Genomic DNA, 18,483 nt, shown 5'->3' on the forward strand with positions numbered 1-18,483 from the left:
GCATGAATCCTGACATGCAAACTAATGAGAATTTTATTTTTATTTTCTCTGAGTTTGCAAGATGGATCCGCTTAACACACTTGTACAAACCTTCTGAATGGGGAGGAAGATTACTGATCCCTGTTCTGTCTCGTCACTCTCCCAGGGGACCATTTCTGCATATGATGTTATGGGCATACTTGCAGAGGGTGGGAGTGGGGAATTGTCGCAGAAGTCTTGGCCACAGAGGTGTAGTTGGGAGTGATAACAAGGCATTGTGCAGTGGATTGATTGATTAAAGAAAGAAGGCTTACTGGCTATTGATCTCTGTAATCTGAAGAGATCTTCTCACTTTTGGCAGGGATGAGTGGTGTATATATTAGAAAGAGAGCCAAATGGTCTCTTCCACTCAGATGCGGGTTGATTTTTGTTTTTTGTTTTTTGTTTTTTTTTCCTGGGACTTTAGAACCAGTTGCCATGCTTATCATGCTGCCTTTTGATGAAGTGCTATTGCAGCTCAGGGTTTCTGGAAACAGCCACTGAGATGGGCAAGATGGTTATCAGGAATTCACACTTGGGGAAGAAAAGTGGAAAAAAACAGAAATGGGCAGAGGAAGAGGTCAAACTACAGTTTTGCCTTGCATAATGACATTTTGGTTAACATTGAACTGCATATGCAATGGTGGTCTCGTAAGGTTATAATGAAGCTGAAAAAGTCCTATTACCTAGTAACGCTGTAGCCATTCCAATGTCAGAGAGTAGCACGTTACTCATGTGTTTGTGCTGATGCTGATATAAACAAACCTACTGCTCTGCCAGGCACGTAAGCATAGCACACAAAATTATGTACAGTACATAATACTTGATAATCATAAATAAATGACTATGTTACTGGTTTACATTTTACTATATTGTGTTTTTTATTATTATTTTAGAGTGTACTCCTTCTACTTATTAAAAAAAAAGTTAACTATAAAGCAACCTCTGACTGGTCTTTCAGGAGGTATTCCAGAAGAAGGCATTGTCATTATAGGAGATGATAGCTTCGTTGGTGTTATTGCCCTGAAGATCTTCCAGTGGGACAAGATGTGGAGGTGGAAGACAGTGATACTGATGATCCTGGCCCTATGTAGGCCTAGGCTAATGTGTGTGTTTGTGTCTTATTTTTTAATTTTTGAGAGGAACTCAGTTGCTCAGGCTGAAGTATAGCAGTGTGATCTCTGTTCACTGCAACCTCTGCCTCCAGGATTCAAGCGATTCTCGCGCCTTAGCCTCCCAAGTAGCTGGGATTACAGGCGTGTACCACCATACCCAGCTAATTTTTTGTATTTTTTAGTAGAGATAGGATTTCCCTTGAACTCCTGGCCTCAAGTGATCTACCTGCCTCAGCCTCCCGAAGTGCTGGGATTACAGGCATGAGCCACCATGCATGACCGGTGTCTTAGTTTTAAACAAAAAATTTAAAAAGTAAAAAGAAAAAAACGTTTTAAATAGAAAAAAGGTTATAGAGTAAAGCTATAAAGAAAAAATATTTTTTACAGCTATGCAATGTGTTTGTGTTTTAAGCGAAGTGTTATTACAAAAGAGTCAGAAAGTTAAAAAGTTTATAAAGTGAAAAAGTTATGGTAAGCTAAGGTTAATTTATTATTGAAGAAAGAAAGTATTTTAAAATAAATTTAGTGTAAGCTGGGCATGGTGGCTCACACCTGTAATCCCAGCACTTTGGGAGGCCTAGGGGTGGGGGGTGGATCATGAGGTCAGGAGTTCAAGACCAGCCTGGCCAAGATGGTGAAACCCCATCTCTACTAAAAATACAAAAAATTAGCCAGGCGTGGTGGTGGGTGCCTGTAATCCCAGCTACTTGGGAGGCTGAGGCAGAGAATTGCTTGAACCAGGGAGGTGGAGGTTGCAGTGAGCTGAGATCACGCCACTGCACTCCAGCCTGAGTGACAGGGAGACCCCGTCTCAAAAAAATATATATATTAGTGCAGCCTGAGTGTCTAGTGTTTATAAAATCTACAGGACTTTACTGTACAAAGTCCTAGGCCTTCACATTCACTTACCACTCACTGATTCAACCAGAGCAACTTCTAGTCCTGCAAGTTCCATTCATGGTAAGTGCCCTATACAGGTGTACTAATTTTTATCTTTTTTATACTATATTTTTACTGTACCTTTTCTTTTCTTTTCTTTTTTTTTTTAAAGTAGAGACAGGTCTCAGGCTGGTCTCAGACTCCTGTGCTCAAGCAATCCTTCTGTCTCAGCCTCCCAAAGTGTTGGGATTACAGGTGTGAGCCACTGTACCCAGTCTGTACTTCTTTTATGTTTAGATACACACATACTTACCATTGTCTTATAACTGCCTACAGTATTCAGTACAGTAACATGCTGTACAGGTTTGTAGCCTAGGAGAAATAGGCTAGACCATCTAGGTTTGTGTAAGTACACTCTATGACAGTGGAACCCAACCTTTTTGGCATCAGGGGCCTGTTTTATAGAAGACAATTTTCCACAGATGGTGGGGAAGATGGTAGTGGGATGAAACTGTTCCACCTTAGATCATCAGGCATTAGTGAGATTCTCATAAGGAACATGCAACCTAGATCCCTCGCATGCGCAGTTCACAACAGGGTTCCTGCTCCTACGAGAGTCTAATGCTGCTGCTGGTCTGACAGGAGGTGGAGCTCCGGCCGTAATGCTCACCTGCCTGCTGCTCACCTCTTGCCATGTGGCCTGGTTCCTAACAGGCCACGAACTGATACTGATCCATGGCCCCTGAGGTTGGGGACTCCTGCTCTATGATGTTTGCATAACAATGAAATAGCCTGACGACTTGATGTATTTCTCAGGATGTATCCCTGTCTTTAAGCGATGCATGACTTTGCAATATAGACCCCATTAAGCCTTGGCCAACCCAGCAGGGAGCTCTGGAGTGAGCACTGCCCACCAGAGTTGTCCCATGTTCGGCCCAAATGACTGAGGCTTTACATCCCTACCTTTCTTAGTCAGCACATGTGGGCTGCCTTGGGAAAGGCCTGACCTCAGTCAAAAGGGTTCTCTCCAGGAGGAGTTGATACCTGTTCTGCTGATAACACCCCTATAGCTGGGCAGCAAATCCTTCCTTGAAAGGAGATTCGGTGGTACCGCTGTGTCTACCACAAATGGTGGTCCACTTGGATGACTTGGGCCCCTAAGGTCCTGGAAGAATATTGAAGAGTTGGTGGTGTTGGGGGTTGTGGGGAAATCATAAGGGAGTATTCTGAGTAAAGAATATACTCATTTGATAGGCAGACGGGTCATATTGTCTGTAGGAGATGTAAATACAGAGAGGTTTTTGTTTGTTTGTTTGTTTGTTTGTTTGTTTTTTTACAGAGTCTTGCTCTGTTGGCCAGGCTAGAATACAGTGGTACGCTCTTGGCTCACTGCAACCTCTGCCTCCTGGGTTCAAGCATTCTTCTACCTCAGCCTCCTGGGTACCTGAGATTAGAGGCATGCACCACCACACCCGGCTAATTTTTGTATTTTTCAGTAGAGATGGGATTTCACCATGTTGGCTAGGCTGGTCTTGAGCTCCTGGCCTCAAGTGATCTACCTGCCTTGATCTCCCAAAGTGCTAGGATTACAGGTATGAGCAACCCCACCTGGTTAATACAGAATTTTTCTTCTAGAACTTTTTGATGTGCTCCATCTGGTTACCTTGGAGCATAAGCAGTGGACAGATGGAGGTAACACTAACAGCCCCTTCAGCAGCAGCATATACATTGGGAGAACAGATTAGTAATCAGGTGACTAAATGTGTAGAGGCAGAAAATCTCTTTGTAAAACAAGGTAAAAGAGATGGATGTGGATGGTAAAATAATATAAAGGCAGAAATGTCTATCAGAGGATGGTGTTACGGTCAGAAGAAAAGAGGAAGTCTTCATTAATTTATTAAAAAGATGAGCCTTGAAGAGTGAGGATTAGCCAGGTAAAGAAGAAGGAGAAGAGAATTCTAAGCCAAGGGCTCCAAGGCATGGGACCCTGTGCCTTTGTCATGGTGCCACTCATATCCAGGTCCCCCTTTGTCTTCCCATTTACTGAAGAGAACAGACATGAGGGCGGTGGTTGAGTACAGTGTCTATGGCCTGATGGTGCAACTGTGAGAACTTGGAACACTGAGCATGAAGGCACATGAAGGGTCAGGTGAGGTGGGGGTCAGGTAGGGTCCAGATGTGGAGAACTTTTTTTTTTTTTGAGACAGAGTATTGCTCTGTAACCCTTGCTGGAGTGCAGTGGCGTGATCTTGGCTCACTGCAACCTCTGTCTCCAGGGTTCAAGTGATTCTCCTGTCTCAGTCTCCGGAGTAGCTGGGATTACAGGCATGCGCTACCACGCCCAGCTAATTTTTTGTATTTTTAGTAGAGGCAGGGTTTCTCCATGTTGACCAGGCTGGTCTCGAACTCCTGACCTCAGGTAATCCTCCCGCCTCAGCCTCCCAAAGTGCTGGGATTACAGGCATGAGCCACTGCACCCAGCAGACGTGGAGAGCGTTATGTACTGTTTCAAGGGGTGTAGACTCCTTCCACGGGCAAAAGGACATCTTTGCAGGGCTTAAGCAGCAAAGTAACATGAACAAATTTGTGTTTTAGAAGGGTCATTCTGATAACAGAGTGAAGAATGAACGGGAAGGAGGCATGACTTGAGATGGGAAGACCGATTAGTATTTAACAGAGCAGAGTGAAGGGGACAGCACTGAGCTGGAATCAGCAATTGGAGATAGATGGGATTGTGAGGTCAAGAATGGACGTGATTTTGGGTAGAGGAGCCTGGGTAAAATAAGCTCCTTGAGCATTTTTGAACTTTACACTTGCTTTCATCCTCTTCGTCCATGGCCATATGCTTCCTAAAGGGATGATAATAACCACGATTATCAGAAAAAAGTCTTTTTAATTCTTTCTTCTGAACTGAAGCAAATGTAGAAGTGTGGAGTTCAAAGTTAGAAGATCTTGATGACATGGGAAATTCAATTGCCTTGGAGCCTCAGTTTCCTCTTTGGTAAATTAGAGATAATGCTGCCTACATTACTGGACTGTCATGACAGTTAATTGAAATAATGTATTAACGTATATAAAAGCTTATAAGTACCTGATATAGAGCTGGCATTTAGACCTCCATTCACTCAATGTATTGTGCAAGAAGGAAGTTTATTTGGACAACATAGTCTTTTAAAATATATGTATTTTGGTGTAGGGGTTCATGCCTATAATCCCAGCACTTTGGGAGGCCGAGGCAGGAGGATCACTTGAGGCCAGGAGTTTGAGACCAGCCTGGCCAACATGGCGAAACACCGTCTCTACCAAAAATACAAAAATTAGCTGGTATAGAGGCACACACCTGTAATCTGAGCTACTCGTGAGACTGAGGCATGAGAATTGCTTGAACCCGGGAGATAGACGTTGCAGTGAGCCGAGACTGTGCCACTGCACTCCAGCCTGGGCAAGAGTGAGACTCTGTCTCAAAAAGAAAAAATCTATCATCTATCTATCTATCTATCTATCTATCTATCTATCTGTATGTATGTATATATATACACACACATATGTATTTACATATATATTTATATGTATTTTTAATATTAACATTTAATATTAACATATTAACATTGTTTTACAAACCAGAATTTATTGAAGACTTACAATCTGCAAGGCATCATGAAGGATATATAAATGTAAGACATTGTTTCTGTTCTTAAGGGTTTTTGCAATATGAGAGAAAGAGGATTTGTATGTGTGAAAAGTGTAAAATCAGTAAAATATTTAACCTTGTTTTATTTTTAATTTTAATTTTATTTTATTTTTATTTTGAGAGGAGTCTCGTTCTGTCACCCGGGCTGGAGTGCAGTGTCACCATCCTAGCTCACTGCAACCTTCGCCTCCTGGGTTCAAGCGATTCTCCTGCCTCAGCCTCCTGAGTAGCTGGGATTACAGACGACCGCCGCCATGCCCAGCTAATTTTTTTTTTTTGTATTTTTAGCAGAGACAGGGTTTCACCATATTGGCCAGGCTGGTCTCGAACGCCTGATCTCAAGCAATCTGCCTTCCTTGGCCTCCCAAAGTGCTGGGATTACAGGTGTGAGCCACTGCGCGCCCCGACCTAACCTTGTTTTAGGGGTCAGGGAATAATAGAGAATATGAAACAGGTAATGATGAGAGTTATCAGATGTGTTTACTTAGAGGCAGAAGATATCACTTTACCCTAGAGTACTTACAGAAGGCTCTAGGGAGGAGGTCAAATTTGACCTAGATTTTAAAGATGATTTAGGGTTTATAATGTAGGTGTTGGCAATCTACTGCCCAGTACATTATCTGTTTTAATATGGCCTGTGAGCTAAGAATGGCCTTTAAATCATGGAGAAATTGTTTTAAAATAATATTTTGTGACACCTAAAAATTATATGAAATTCAAGTTTAGTGCCAATAAATAAAGTTTTATTGAAACACAGTCACACCCATCCTTTTAGTATTGTCTGTGGTCAGATACATTTGAGATATAATAGAGGAGAGCACTTGTAGCAGAGACCCTATGGCCTGCAAAGGCTAAAGTGCTTACCATTTGTTCCTTTACAGAAAGCTTGCTGAGCCCTGGAGCAGAGGATGCAGAGACATTCCAGGTGCGTAGAAAGCCAACATTAAGAATGGCTCCATTAAAGGAAACAGATAATGGTCACAAACAGAGAATGAGTGCGCAGGACTTCCCTGGCAGTCATGGAGGGGAGAGAGAGTGTCTCAAGGGGTAAGGGGTGTCCGTAGTGCCAACTGGTACCAAGAGAGAGCCCAGAAATGCAACTGAGGAGAGAATCGGAGCTTTTGCCTTCAGCCATCACTCCTGAGTTTTGAATCCTGTGGCAGAAGGGGAGTGAGAGATGGGGAAGGAGAGGCAGAGCTTAAGAAATTGCGTGCAATCAGAAAGGTTTTAGTAGGGAAACACCCATGTCGTTTAAGTACAGTATGAAATGGAATAGACCTATGTATATTCATATGCAGAGGGAGAGTAAAGCAATTAGGGAGGTTTTGGAGAGGTTATGTAGAAGGTTGGGCACAGTGGCTCACACCTGTAACCCCAGCACTTTGGGACGCCTAGATGGGAGGATCATTTGAGCCCAGGAGTTCAAGACCAGCCTGGACAACATAGTGGGACTCCTTCTCTCCCAAAAATAATTTAAAAAATTATTAGCTGGGTATTGTGGTCCCAGCTGCTTGGGAGTCTGAGATGGGAGGATAGCCTGAACCCAGGAGGACAAGGCTTCAGTGAGCTGTGATCATACCACTGCACTCCAGCCTGGGTGACAGAGTGAGACTCTGTCTCAAAAAAAAAGAAAAAAAATTAAATATATATATATATATATATATATATATATATATATATGCATATAGGCTATGTAGATATGTAGAGAAGTGCTATTTAAAACAGTGAGGTTGGAGAAATATTGAAACTCATTATTTTAGCAAGACTTCTCTCAACTGATTAGTTCTTGGCCTTGGAAAAGTTGCTTAACATCTTGGCTTGCTTTGCTTATCTATGAAGAGTGGATAATAATACACTCATCAGAGGATCATTGTGAGAAATAGTGAGATGATTCTGTTTGGGCAATGTCAAGAACATGGGGTCTGCACTTAGTACATTGTCAACAAGAAATAACATTTTTTTTTTTTTTCTTTTTGAGAGAGAGTTTTTGCCTTGTAGCCCAGGCTGGAGTGCAATGGCATGATCTCAGCTCACTGTAACCTCCACCTCTTGGGTTCAAGTCATCTTGAACCCTCAGCCCCTCGAGTAGCTGGGATTACAGGTGCCCACCACCATGCCAGGTTAATTTTTGTATTTTTAGTAGAAATGGGGTTTTGCCATGTTGGCCAGGCTGGTCTCGAACTCCTGACCTCAGGTGATCTGCCCACCTTGGCCTCCCAAAGTCCTTGGATTACAGGCATGAGCCACTGCGCCCAACCAAGAAATAACTCTTAATGCTGTGATGTTTAAGTTTTTATGTCAACATGGGTAGGCCATGGTAACCAGATTTGTGTCAAACAGGAGTCTGGATGTTGTTGTGAAGATTTTTTTTAAGATGTGATTACCATCTAAATGAGTGGACTTTGAGTAAGGCAGGTTACCCTCCATGAGGTGGGGGGGCCTCATCCAATCAGTTGAAGACCTTAAGAGAAATGACTGAGGTTCCCCTGGGGGAGAAGGGATTTTGCCTTCCGACTGCCTTTGGACTTGAACTACAACATCAGCTTTTCTCTGGGTCTCCAGCCTGCTGGGCTCCCCCTCTAAATTTTCAGACTTGCCAGCCCTCAGACTTGTGTGAGCTAATTCCTTAAAATAAAGCTCTCTCTCTCTATCTCCCTCTCTCTCCTTCCATCCTATATATTTGTTATTATTATTATTATTTTTTTGGAGAACAGTGACTAATTCAAATAACTTCTGAGTTAGACAGTAATCACTAACAATGAAAGTGTTACTATATTAAGGGACAATTGCTTTATACCCCAGAGACGGCACATACAATGCTTTGATGTCACCACGTCCACCATATCCCATTTCTGAGACTGTGGCAGACATTGTTAATTGATCACAGTATTCTGTATTGCTAAGACTAGATGTGACCTCAGAATTTTTTAAGTACAGGGTTCCAGAAATGACTAACAAGTGATTCGAGTTGGCACTTAACTTGAAATAGATTTAATTCTGACCTAATCCATATTTAGGTATCTACAGCACTTTGCATAAAATTCTTCCTGGAACTTTGCAATTGTGATTAATAGATCTGAACTTGTAGTTTAGAAGTTAAAATTTCAATTTCTTATGTATAAGTCTACAAGCCAGTAAAGTCCTTCATCTTATGTAGTAAGGACCATGTCATATTTGCCTTTTAGATAAGTTTTAAAATATATATATCTTTTAAAGGTATCAGTGACTTTGAAATTCCAAAATAAAGTTAGAATAAAAAAATAGCCTGAAATTATACTTTTTTATTTCCTCCAAACCTCAGGGAACATTCATATATAATTTATAAAGACTTGGTTTTAATCCTTGGTTAAAGTGTTTGGCTAAATATTCTTCTCACTTGAATATGTGTAACATTTATTGAAATCAAGTAAGTGCACATAGCAGAGGGTTACATTTTACATTTTCTAAAGCTCTTGATAAGAGATTTACTTACAAAGCAAGTAGAAATTCCTTGGCTTTTCAAATTTTGGGGGGTCTGTTATGGAAAATTTTTGTACTGTGTATGAAGAAAATATATGTTACCTTGGGGTGCGGTGGTAGTTATCATGTTTGTATGCAATCATTTTTTCCAAGTATTTAGGTATTTTAAGATGTTATCTCTTTAGTTTTCACAGCATGCTAGGAAGGAGGAAGGACATGTTGTTCTCACCTAGCAGTAAAATTGAGGTAAGCAGTTACTCACTCTCTTGCATAAGCCACTGATTGAGCTGGGGATGTGATACCAAACAGTCTTCTACTAAGTCGTCCATTGTGACCCCGCAGCATCTCCCGTCAACCCATTAATCCCATTTTCTTCTTCTTAGTTAATAACTACACAGTTGATTCTTGCTTATCTGCTCCAAGGGAAAGGGGAAGAACAGGGCATAATCTCAAATTGTAGATGATACAAAAATAATTTGGATTTGGCGTGGGATATGTTTTTGTACTTGCATTGGAACCTGGGTGTGTCTGGTGTTCCAGAAATTTATAGCATTCCAAATCAACTGAAGAAACTGTGCAAGGAGAACCCAGGGTGGGGATCGTTGCAAATGCACCTTGTTGGGGGTCTGTCTCCCTTGTTTCCTAGCCCATCGCCTGCCTTCCTCAAGCTCTTCCCTGCTGAGATCAGGCGGCACGATCTCTCAGGTCAATGTGTCAAAACAGCCTAAGGAAAGCTGTTTTTTCTTTCTCTCTAAATCTTATTATAAGGCATTCATCTTATCCTTCTCTTGGGAATGAGAGAAACTGGTATCTTGCATTAGAAATTGTTAATCATTTCTTAAAGTTTGTTTTTTTAAATGCAAAGGTACTGATAAGATAATGTACTAAGAAAAGTTAAAACAAGATTTTTTTGAATATGTAACAATAGGAACAATGTAAGAAAGACACTGCAAGTCTTTGATATTGTGTGGGTGTCAGATAGTGCCAAGTGAATGAGAGACTTCATAGGAAGGTGAAAGTATCTCTTTACTTTACATTTTGTGATGAATGGGAAGAAATTCTAGAGTTCTTTTGCAGCATTTGCTTGTTTATCCAAAGAAACAAACGCTAGCATTCTGATTTTGTGTATCCTCACTTTCATCCTGAATTGTTAAGACTCTTGGTTGTGGTGATAGAAGCCCACTTTAGCTTAAACAACAAAAGGAAATGTGCTGACAAACGGAACCAGATTAAAATGTCTCACTGGCTTTAGTGACAACTGGAAGTGAGAACCTAAATGATGTCTGGGCTCTCTATTTGTCTGTCTCGTCTCTGCTTCCCTCTGAAGCCAGCTCCATTCTCTTCCATGGTAGCCTGGCTCTCTCCCTCGTGGAGGAGGTGAGGGAGAGGGTGACATGTCTGGCAGCAGCCCTTGATTTAGTGACTCGAGAAATAAGAGATTCTTCTTCTTTTGGCAGCCCGGCAGCGACATTTTGGGAAGATTCCCAGTAGTTCTTTTTGGTTCATGTGTCCATCCCTAAACCAACTGCTGTGTCCAGGAAGAGATGAGACTCCAAGACGAGTCCCATAAAACCCTGTTGTGAAGTTGGTGGTGCCTGTTCACAGAAGGAAAAGCGGAGAAAGAGTGGCAGATGGGCAAAACTAATAGCTACTATGCCTCCATTCATCTTGATTTTCAAATATAGGATTCATCTTACAATAAGCTTATTACTTTTTTTAGAAAAAAAGCAAAAATCTGCAAGACCAAAAAATACCTAACATTCACAGGATAATCTGAATGTTCTTGTTCAAAATTCTTGGAGGCCATCTCACTGCTATCCCAGGTAGGATTTTGGAATCTTTAAAGGGCTGATTTACTGGGTTCACCAGGTCACAAAGTACCCAGGCATCAGATACATAACTTTCAGGACAGGGAATAGTCTTGACTTGGGTATTTACAAGTAAGCCAAGTTTTACACACAAAATGAAGTATATTTAGTGGATTGATGATTGAGGAGGGAAGTACTATTGAGAAATCATCACCTGGGGGAACCTCATCTTTTCAATGTGTGGAATAAAGATTCCCAGAGGCTGTAGAATTGATATTGTTGTTGAAAGGATGAGAGAGAGGAAGTCTGCGAGTTACAACAAAATTCCAGGGAAGTTAGAACTACTTCAAAAAGACGTAAAAATAGAAGAAATGAGCTTCATACAGTGACAGTATCGTAGCCAATGAGGTTTATCCAAGGAGCGATTATTGCTAATTGAAAGCTTTTCCCTATACCTGGCCATGACCACTTGCAATATAGTTGGCATTGGCAATTTTTGACAGTCTCTATGGAGACTGAATATTTCAGTATTAAAAATAATAGAGGAAAGGAAAGTGCCCTCTATTGGCAGGTTTAACTGCTTTATACTCTCTTCCACTATTCTGTTGGATGAGGACCCATGATGATTAAAGAAAATAAAGCAGCTACATTTTATTTGCACATGTGAGTAGCCTAAATTGCAATGTTGCTGATATCAGATTTACATTATTTAGAAATATAATTCTGGCTATGGTTTTGAAAATGAGTTGGGGAACAATGGGATGAATGGCAGGGAGTTTTTTTTCCTTTTATTCATATGTAATAATGTACATATCTATGGGATACATATGAGTGTTTGATACGTGCATAGAATATGTAATGATCAAGTAAGGGTATTTGGGGTATCTGTCACCTGAGTGTTTTCAGGGTATTCAGGGCATCTATAACCTGAGTGTTTATCATTTTTGTGTTGATATCATTTTGAGTCCTCTCTTCTGGTTACTTTGACATATATACAATATTGTTGCTAAGTATAGTTATCCCAGGCTGCTATAAAACATTATAACTTATTTTTCTATCTAACCCTATGTTTGTATCCATAACCAACCTTTCTTCACCCCTGCCCCCTTCCCACTCTCCGGTATCTATCATTTTATTCTCTGTGTTCATGGGATCAAGTTTTTTAGCTCTTGTATATAAGTGAGAGCATGTGGTATTTGTCCTTACATCCTGGCTTATATTACTTAACATAATGACCTCCAGTTCCATCCATGTTGCTGCTAATGACATAGTGTCATTCTTTTTCATGGCCAAATAGTATTCCCTAGTGTATATGTACCACATTTTCTTTATCCACTCATCCATTGATGGACATGTAGGTTGATTCCATATCTTTGCTATCATGAATAGTGCTGTGATAAACACGTGCGCGCAGGTATCCCTTTGATAAACTGATTTCCTTTCCTTTGAGTAGAGACCCAGTAGTGGAAATGTTGGATTGTATGGTAGTTCTATTTTGAGTTTTTTGAGAAATTCCCATGCTGTTTTCCATAGTGATTGTATTAACTTACATTCCAATCAACAGTGTGTAAGAGTTCCGTTTTCTCAGTGCCCTCACCAGCATCCGTTGTTTTTTGTCTTTTTAATAATAGTGAATGGCAGGGAGACCTCTTAGGAGTCCTGTGATAATTCACACAAGAACTGACAGTGACCTCGATGAGGGAAATAGCAAAAAGGTGGAAAGGAGTGGGTGGACTTGAGAAATAGTAGAGGAATATAACTGATATAATATTATAAGTATAATCGTATAATACATAAGTATAATATATAATATTTTAACTTACAATAATATTATATTAGAGATGGGGCTGTGGGAAGGGAAGAGTGATGAGGGATCATCCTCCATCTAAGTTTCTGGTTTGGGCAACTGGAAGAATAAAGATACCATTTACTGAGATAAAGAACCGAGAAGAAGAATAGGTTTGGATGAAGGAAGATTCTGAGCTCAGTTTTGGACATACTGAGATTGGAGTTTATAGTTATGTTTATGAATACATCTAAGAGCTGTCTCAAATTAGTCAATACACAAATCCAATTGATTCTTTCCTTTTTAAAAATTTTTTAGTATCTTTTAGTTTTTTAGAGACAGGGTCTTGCTCTGTTGCCCAGGCTAGGGTACAGTGGTGCCATCACAGTTCACTGCAGCGTTGAACTCCTAGGCTCAAGTGATCCTTTTGCCTCAGACTCCTGAGTAACTAGGACTACAGGCACATGCCACCATGCCTTGCTAATTTTTAATTTTTTAAATTTTTTGTAGAGATGGGATCTCACTATGTTGCCCAGGCTGGTCTCGAACTCCTGGCTTCAAGAAATCCTCCCATCTTGTCCTTCCAAAGAATTGGAATTATAGGCAGGAGCCACCATTTCTGGCCTCTTTTCTTGTTTCTTTCTTTCTTTTTTTTTTTTTTTCCATTTTTTCTTTTCTATTTTTTTTCTACTACCACCAACCATAATTCTGTTACAAGATACATTTAGTCATATAAAATTTTTAGTGAATTTAAGCATTCAGCAATTCTTGAAATGGGCATCATCAGACCTCAGGTGGTTCAGCTCTCCATGAGGCGTGGGAAGTGTGTGAGAGAGGAAACATCAAGTATTCTTGGAAGCAAGACAGAGAAAATACATTTGATTGGCCAATGTGAAAAGTCCCTAGAGGTCAGTTGGTGGTTTCTGATTGGTCAGATTTCTAGTTAAAGGTTATTTGGTGATTTCTAATTGCTTACGCTTAGATTTTGTTTTATTGTTTACATTGAATTGGGATTTGGTTTGCTGATGTAGGAAGCCGAGGCACTGGAGCCATCTCAGCCTGATGGCCTCCTAGTTAAGTATTTTTAATAATTTAGATTCCCATCACCTCACATCTGGGAAGTCAAATACCCTTCTATCCTACACTTCTATAATATTCTTCTGTACAGAGTTGCAGTAGGGATGTGCCCAAAAGTTGGTTTTGCTGGGTCATCTTCCATCTCACAATATTTGAATGGTTTTCTATTGCCTGCATAATACTTCTGAGACTGCCTGCAAAGTAGCTCCTAACTAATCTAACCTTATCCCACTCTCCCTAATGGTGAGTTTATCTCAATTTGGCCAAACTAGAACTTCGAATACAATCTACCCCTTCCTGTCTCTGCCTCTGTGCTCCTGTCATTGCCTGGGCTTGCTTATCCTCTCTACCCATCTGACCCTTTAAATTCATCCCCCAAGGCCGAGATGCTCTCTGGAGGCCATCATTTCCCTCCATTGTAGCTCAGCCTGAGCCTTTCCTTATGTGAGTCTGTAAGTTACTGTCTGTGCCCCTCCCATGCCATGAACATTTATTCTCATATTGCACTGTTTTGCAATGCCCCATTGATTTGATCTCTCTCTACAGGGTTGAGGACAAAGGTCAGGTATCATGCTAATTTCATATTCTCCAGAGCACCTAGCATGGTTCTGTGTACAAGATAGGCACTCAATAACTATTTGTCGACTTGAAATAATAAGGTACGTTTTTCTCTTTCCCACTGGTCTTATCTCTGCTTGAGTAAATGAGGTTATGTGAAAGCAGTTGAGATTAAACATGTAAAGTGGAAGAATAAACAAGAGACAGAGGAGATTTTAATAAAATTTTATGGTATAAAAAATCATAGTTACCTGCTAAATCTATTTTTTAAAGCTTTTAAAGCATTCAGATTGCTCCTCTCCACCTGGTAGCATTTTGGTGTGTATAACTAAAAAGCACACAGGTGCTAAAAAGCAGAATTATTATTTCAAAAATATTTGGCAACAAAAATAAACTTGTTTTAATTCAAAAGTGCTTGTGATTTTTGTTTCCTCAAATGACTTCATAGCAAAACTCCTCATGAAATTTTAGTGTATATCATCTATTTTGACTCCAAATTGACTTTGGTTAGAGAAATCTCATTTCTTTTAAAAAATCAATGATAAATAAATAAAATATGTAGATCAAGTTTGTTGACATAGTAACAGATTTAGTTATAAATCAAAGACTTCAATAAAATAAGCTTGGAGTTAGAAATTACCAAGGCATGCTCTAAGAAAAAAATAATAAAAAGAACAAAAGCACTCAAACTGTGATTCAATATGAACATTTTCCCTGTAACCAGCTCTGCTACTTTCATTGCAGAATTAGAGAAGTAAACTTAAAGCATAGTTAAGTCAACAGAAACTGTTCTAGGTAAATGAATTCAACCTTCATGGTCACTGACACACAATACAATCTTGTTTCTTTCAGAATTTTATTCTTTAAGTAACTAAGTGACTCACAAGCTCAGAAAGTATTTTCTGGTACAAGTAAGTCTGAGCTTAGCATAAAATATTCTGAATATTTCTTCTTTTCAGATGAGTATTTTAAAAAATAATAGTTCCTTTCTGGAAGGTGTAATTGGCTTTTGGTTTGCATGCCTACACATAATTGTCCTTTTGTAGAATGTATTTTAGGATAAGCTAGAATACAGCTTTTCCTTTCTCCATCAAAATCCTACTAATAATTTAGGTTTAGCTCAAATGTTACCACTTTTATACAACTTTGCTTTATTTTTAGATAGAATTAATCAAATTAATCACCCACCACAGGGGAAGGGACATATCTTTTTTTTTTTTTTTTTTTTTGAGATGGAGTCTTGCTCTTGTTGCCTGGGCTGGAGTGCAATGTCACGAACTTGGCTCACTTGCAACTTCTGCCTCTCTGGTTTAAGCGATTCTCCTGCCTCAGCCTCCGGAGTAGCTGGGATTACAGGCGCCCGCCACCACACCCGGCTAATTTTTGTATTTTTAGTAGAGACAGGGTTTCACCATGTTGGCCAGGCTGGTCTCGAACTCCTGACCTCGTGATCCACCTGCCTTGTCCTCCCAAAGTGCTGGGATTACAGGCATGAGCCACCATGCTCAGCCTGGAGATACCATTTTTAATGTTTATTTGTTTACCAAGTTCCATAGTTGATGTGTATATTTTGGTTACACCCCAAAGTTTGGGTTATAAGCTCCTCATCTTATTTTATTTTTTCTAATTTTTACTTTGGTTTCTTTATTTATTTTTGAGACAGGTTCTCACTTGGTTTCCCAGGCTGGAGTGCAATGGTGTGATCTTGGCTCACTGCAGCCTTGACCTCCTGGGCACAAGTGATCCTCCTGCCTCAACCTCCCTTGTCTATCTGTGGTGGCATGTGCCACCACACTTGGCTAATTTTTTGATATTTTTGTAGAGACAGAGGGTCTCACCTTGTTGCCCAGTGTGGTCTCAAACTCCTGAGCCCAAATGATCCTCTGCATCTGCTACCCAAAGTGCTGGGATTGTAGGTGTGAGTCACCACACCTGGCCTGACTTCCTATTACTGGAAATGCCTGTTATGAGACATGAGGATTTAAAAAACTTATATCTTTATCTACCTTTATCCCATATGTAATTTGCTTTTATTTCTGAAAGATTGCAGCCAGTTCATGGAATAAAGGGAATGTTCTTGGGAACTTTCTAGGAGCCGTTTGTCCTTTGGCTGCAATCTGGTTGGTCCTCCCCACCCCACTCCAAGGTAGTTCCCCAGCTGGCATTTGGGACTTCTCTCTTTTGTTCTGCTAGGTTGAATTGACTGTTTTCTAAATCTTGTATCTTTTTCTTTTCTTGCTTTTTTTTTTTTTCATCCACATTTTGTGTAGTAAATCCTTCAAAACCTTCTAACAAACATTGCCTTAGAGGAAAATGTTTTTAATCCTCCTTGATTTATATTTGGTTTATAGTTCTGTTGGATAAAGAATTCTATGTCAAAAATCATTTTCCCTCAAAGTAATGAGAACTATGTCCCAGTGTCTTCAGGTGCCCAGTGCCAATGAGCCATCCTACATGAGCACGATTCTCATTCTTTTGTAGATGAGAATCTCTGTAAGATTTTCTTTTTTTCTTTTTTTCTTTTTTTGAGACAGAGTCTTGCTCTGTCGCCCAGGCTGGAGTGCAGTGGCATGATCTTGGCTCAGTACAACCTCTATCTCCGAGGTTCAAGCGATTCTCCCGTCTCAGCCTCCCGAGTAGCTGAGATTACAGGTGCCTGCCAACATGCCCGGCTAATTTTTGTATTTTTAGTAGAGACGGGGTTTCACCATGTTGGCCAGGCTGGTCTCCAACTCCTGACATCAGGTGATCTGCCCACCTCAGCCTCCCAAAATTCTGGGATTACAGACATGAGTCCCTGTACCCAGCCTTTGTAAGATTTTCAAATCTTCCTTTTATCCTTAGGGTTTGGAAATTTTCCAATGAGATGGTTTAGGGGAGGGCATTTTAAATGTATTTACTGGGTACTTGGTGGGCCCTTTTAATCTGGAAGTATTGGTTCTTCAGCTTTGGTTCTCAGTCAGTGAGATATAATTCACACATCATACAATCTACCCATTTAAAGTTTATTGATCTCATATAGAAACTACTATTACAGCCATATGCATAGCCTTAATATCTACAAGCTTACAACTATGATTTAGACTTTTCCTTTGCATCTAAAAGAGTGGAATGAAAATCTTATGGGTATTTTTTATTTGCATGGAGTTTTCTGTTAATTCATACTATGACCAAAGACAAGTCACTTCTCTCTTTCTCTTCATCTGCCAAGTAGAACTTACAGGCTCTCAGAGTGTGATACTGTGAACTCATTGGCTACTCAGGATTAAAGAAAATAAGTTTCTGATGTTCAAACAAGTCATATGAAATAACATAAGGCTGGGTCCAGGCCAGGCACAGTGGCTCACGCCTGTAATCAAAGCACTTTGGGAGGCCGAGGCAGGTGGATCATGAGGTCAGGAGTTCGAGATCAGCCTGGCCAGCATGGTAAAACCCCGTCTCTACTAAAAATACAAAAATTAGCTGGGTGTGGTAGTACACGCCTGTAGTCCCAGCTACTCAGGAGGCTGAGGCAGGAGAATCGCTTGAACCCAGGAGGTGGAGGTTGCAGTGAGCCGAGATCGTGCCACTGCATTCCAGCCTGGTAACAGAGCAAGACTCTGTCTAAAAAAAAAAATGGCTGGATGGCTGGATGCTGTGGTTCATGCCTATAATCCCAACACTTTGCGAGGCTGAGTTGAGAGGATCACTTGAGCCCAGGAATTCAAGACCAGCCTGGGCAAGACAGCAAGATCCCATCTCTACAAAAAAATTAAAAAAAAAATAGGTATGGTGGTGCATGCCTATAGTCCCAGCTACTTGGGAGGCTGAGGCCGGAGGATCACTTGAGCTCAGGAGTTTGAGGTTATGGTGAGCTGTGATGATACCACTGTATTCCAGCCTGGGCAAAAGAGCAAGACCCTGTCTGAAAAGAGAAAAAAAAAAAAAACATCTGGTTGGACTCCATTTTCATATGGAGAAGGATGCCAGTCTGTCCCCTGTTCATTATCACTACCTTGTCTTCTCCTGGGAGACTGTGTAAGTCTAAGGAAATGATTGACTATCAAGTGGTAATTCATACTATTTGCTGTGAAAGGACGAAATTGCATTGCT

The 18,483-nt window shown here is 40.5% G+C and overlaps 1 long non-coding RNA gene and 1 other non-coding gene across 4 annotated transcripts in view; both read left to right on the forward strand.

The window, feature by feature from the left end:
* The first annotated feature begins 6,541 nt into the window (after positions 1–6,541).
* Positions 6,542–18,483, forward strand: part of LOC144336294 (uncharacterized) — a 66,117-nt gene continuing 54,175 nt past the window's right edge. For 2 of the 3 annotated variants that reach the window (XR_013407923.1, XR_013407925.1), the window contains exon 1: positions 14,420–14,492. This is a non-coding gene — a long non-coding RNA (uncharacterized LOC144336294). Of the gene's footprint in view, positions 6,629–9,347; positions 9,409–14,419; positions 14,493–18,483 lie in introns of those variants that run through there. The other variant, XR_013407924.1, reaches the window with a different exon arrangement.
* LOC114673648 (U4 spliceosomal RNA) lies at positions 11,345–11,485 on the forward strand. The gene has a single exon (XR_003724410.2). It is a non-coding gene; the product is annotated as a U4 spliceosomal RNA (small nuclear RNA).

Source organism: Macaca mulatta, chromosome 17 (genome assembly GCF_049350105.2).
Source record: "Macaca mulatta isolate MMU2019108-1 chromosome 17, T2T-MMU8v2.0, whole genome shotgun sequence".
Classification (NCBI taxonomy): domain Eukaryota; kingdom Metazoa; phylum Chordata; class Mammalia; order Primates; family Cercopithecidae; genus Macaca; species Macaca mulatta.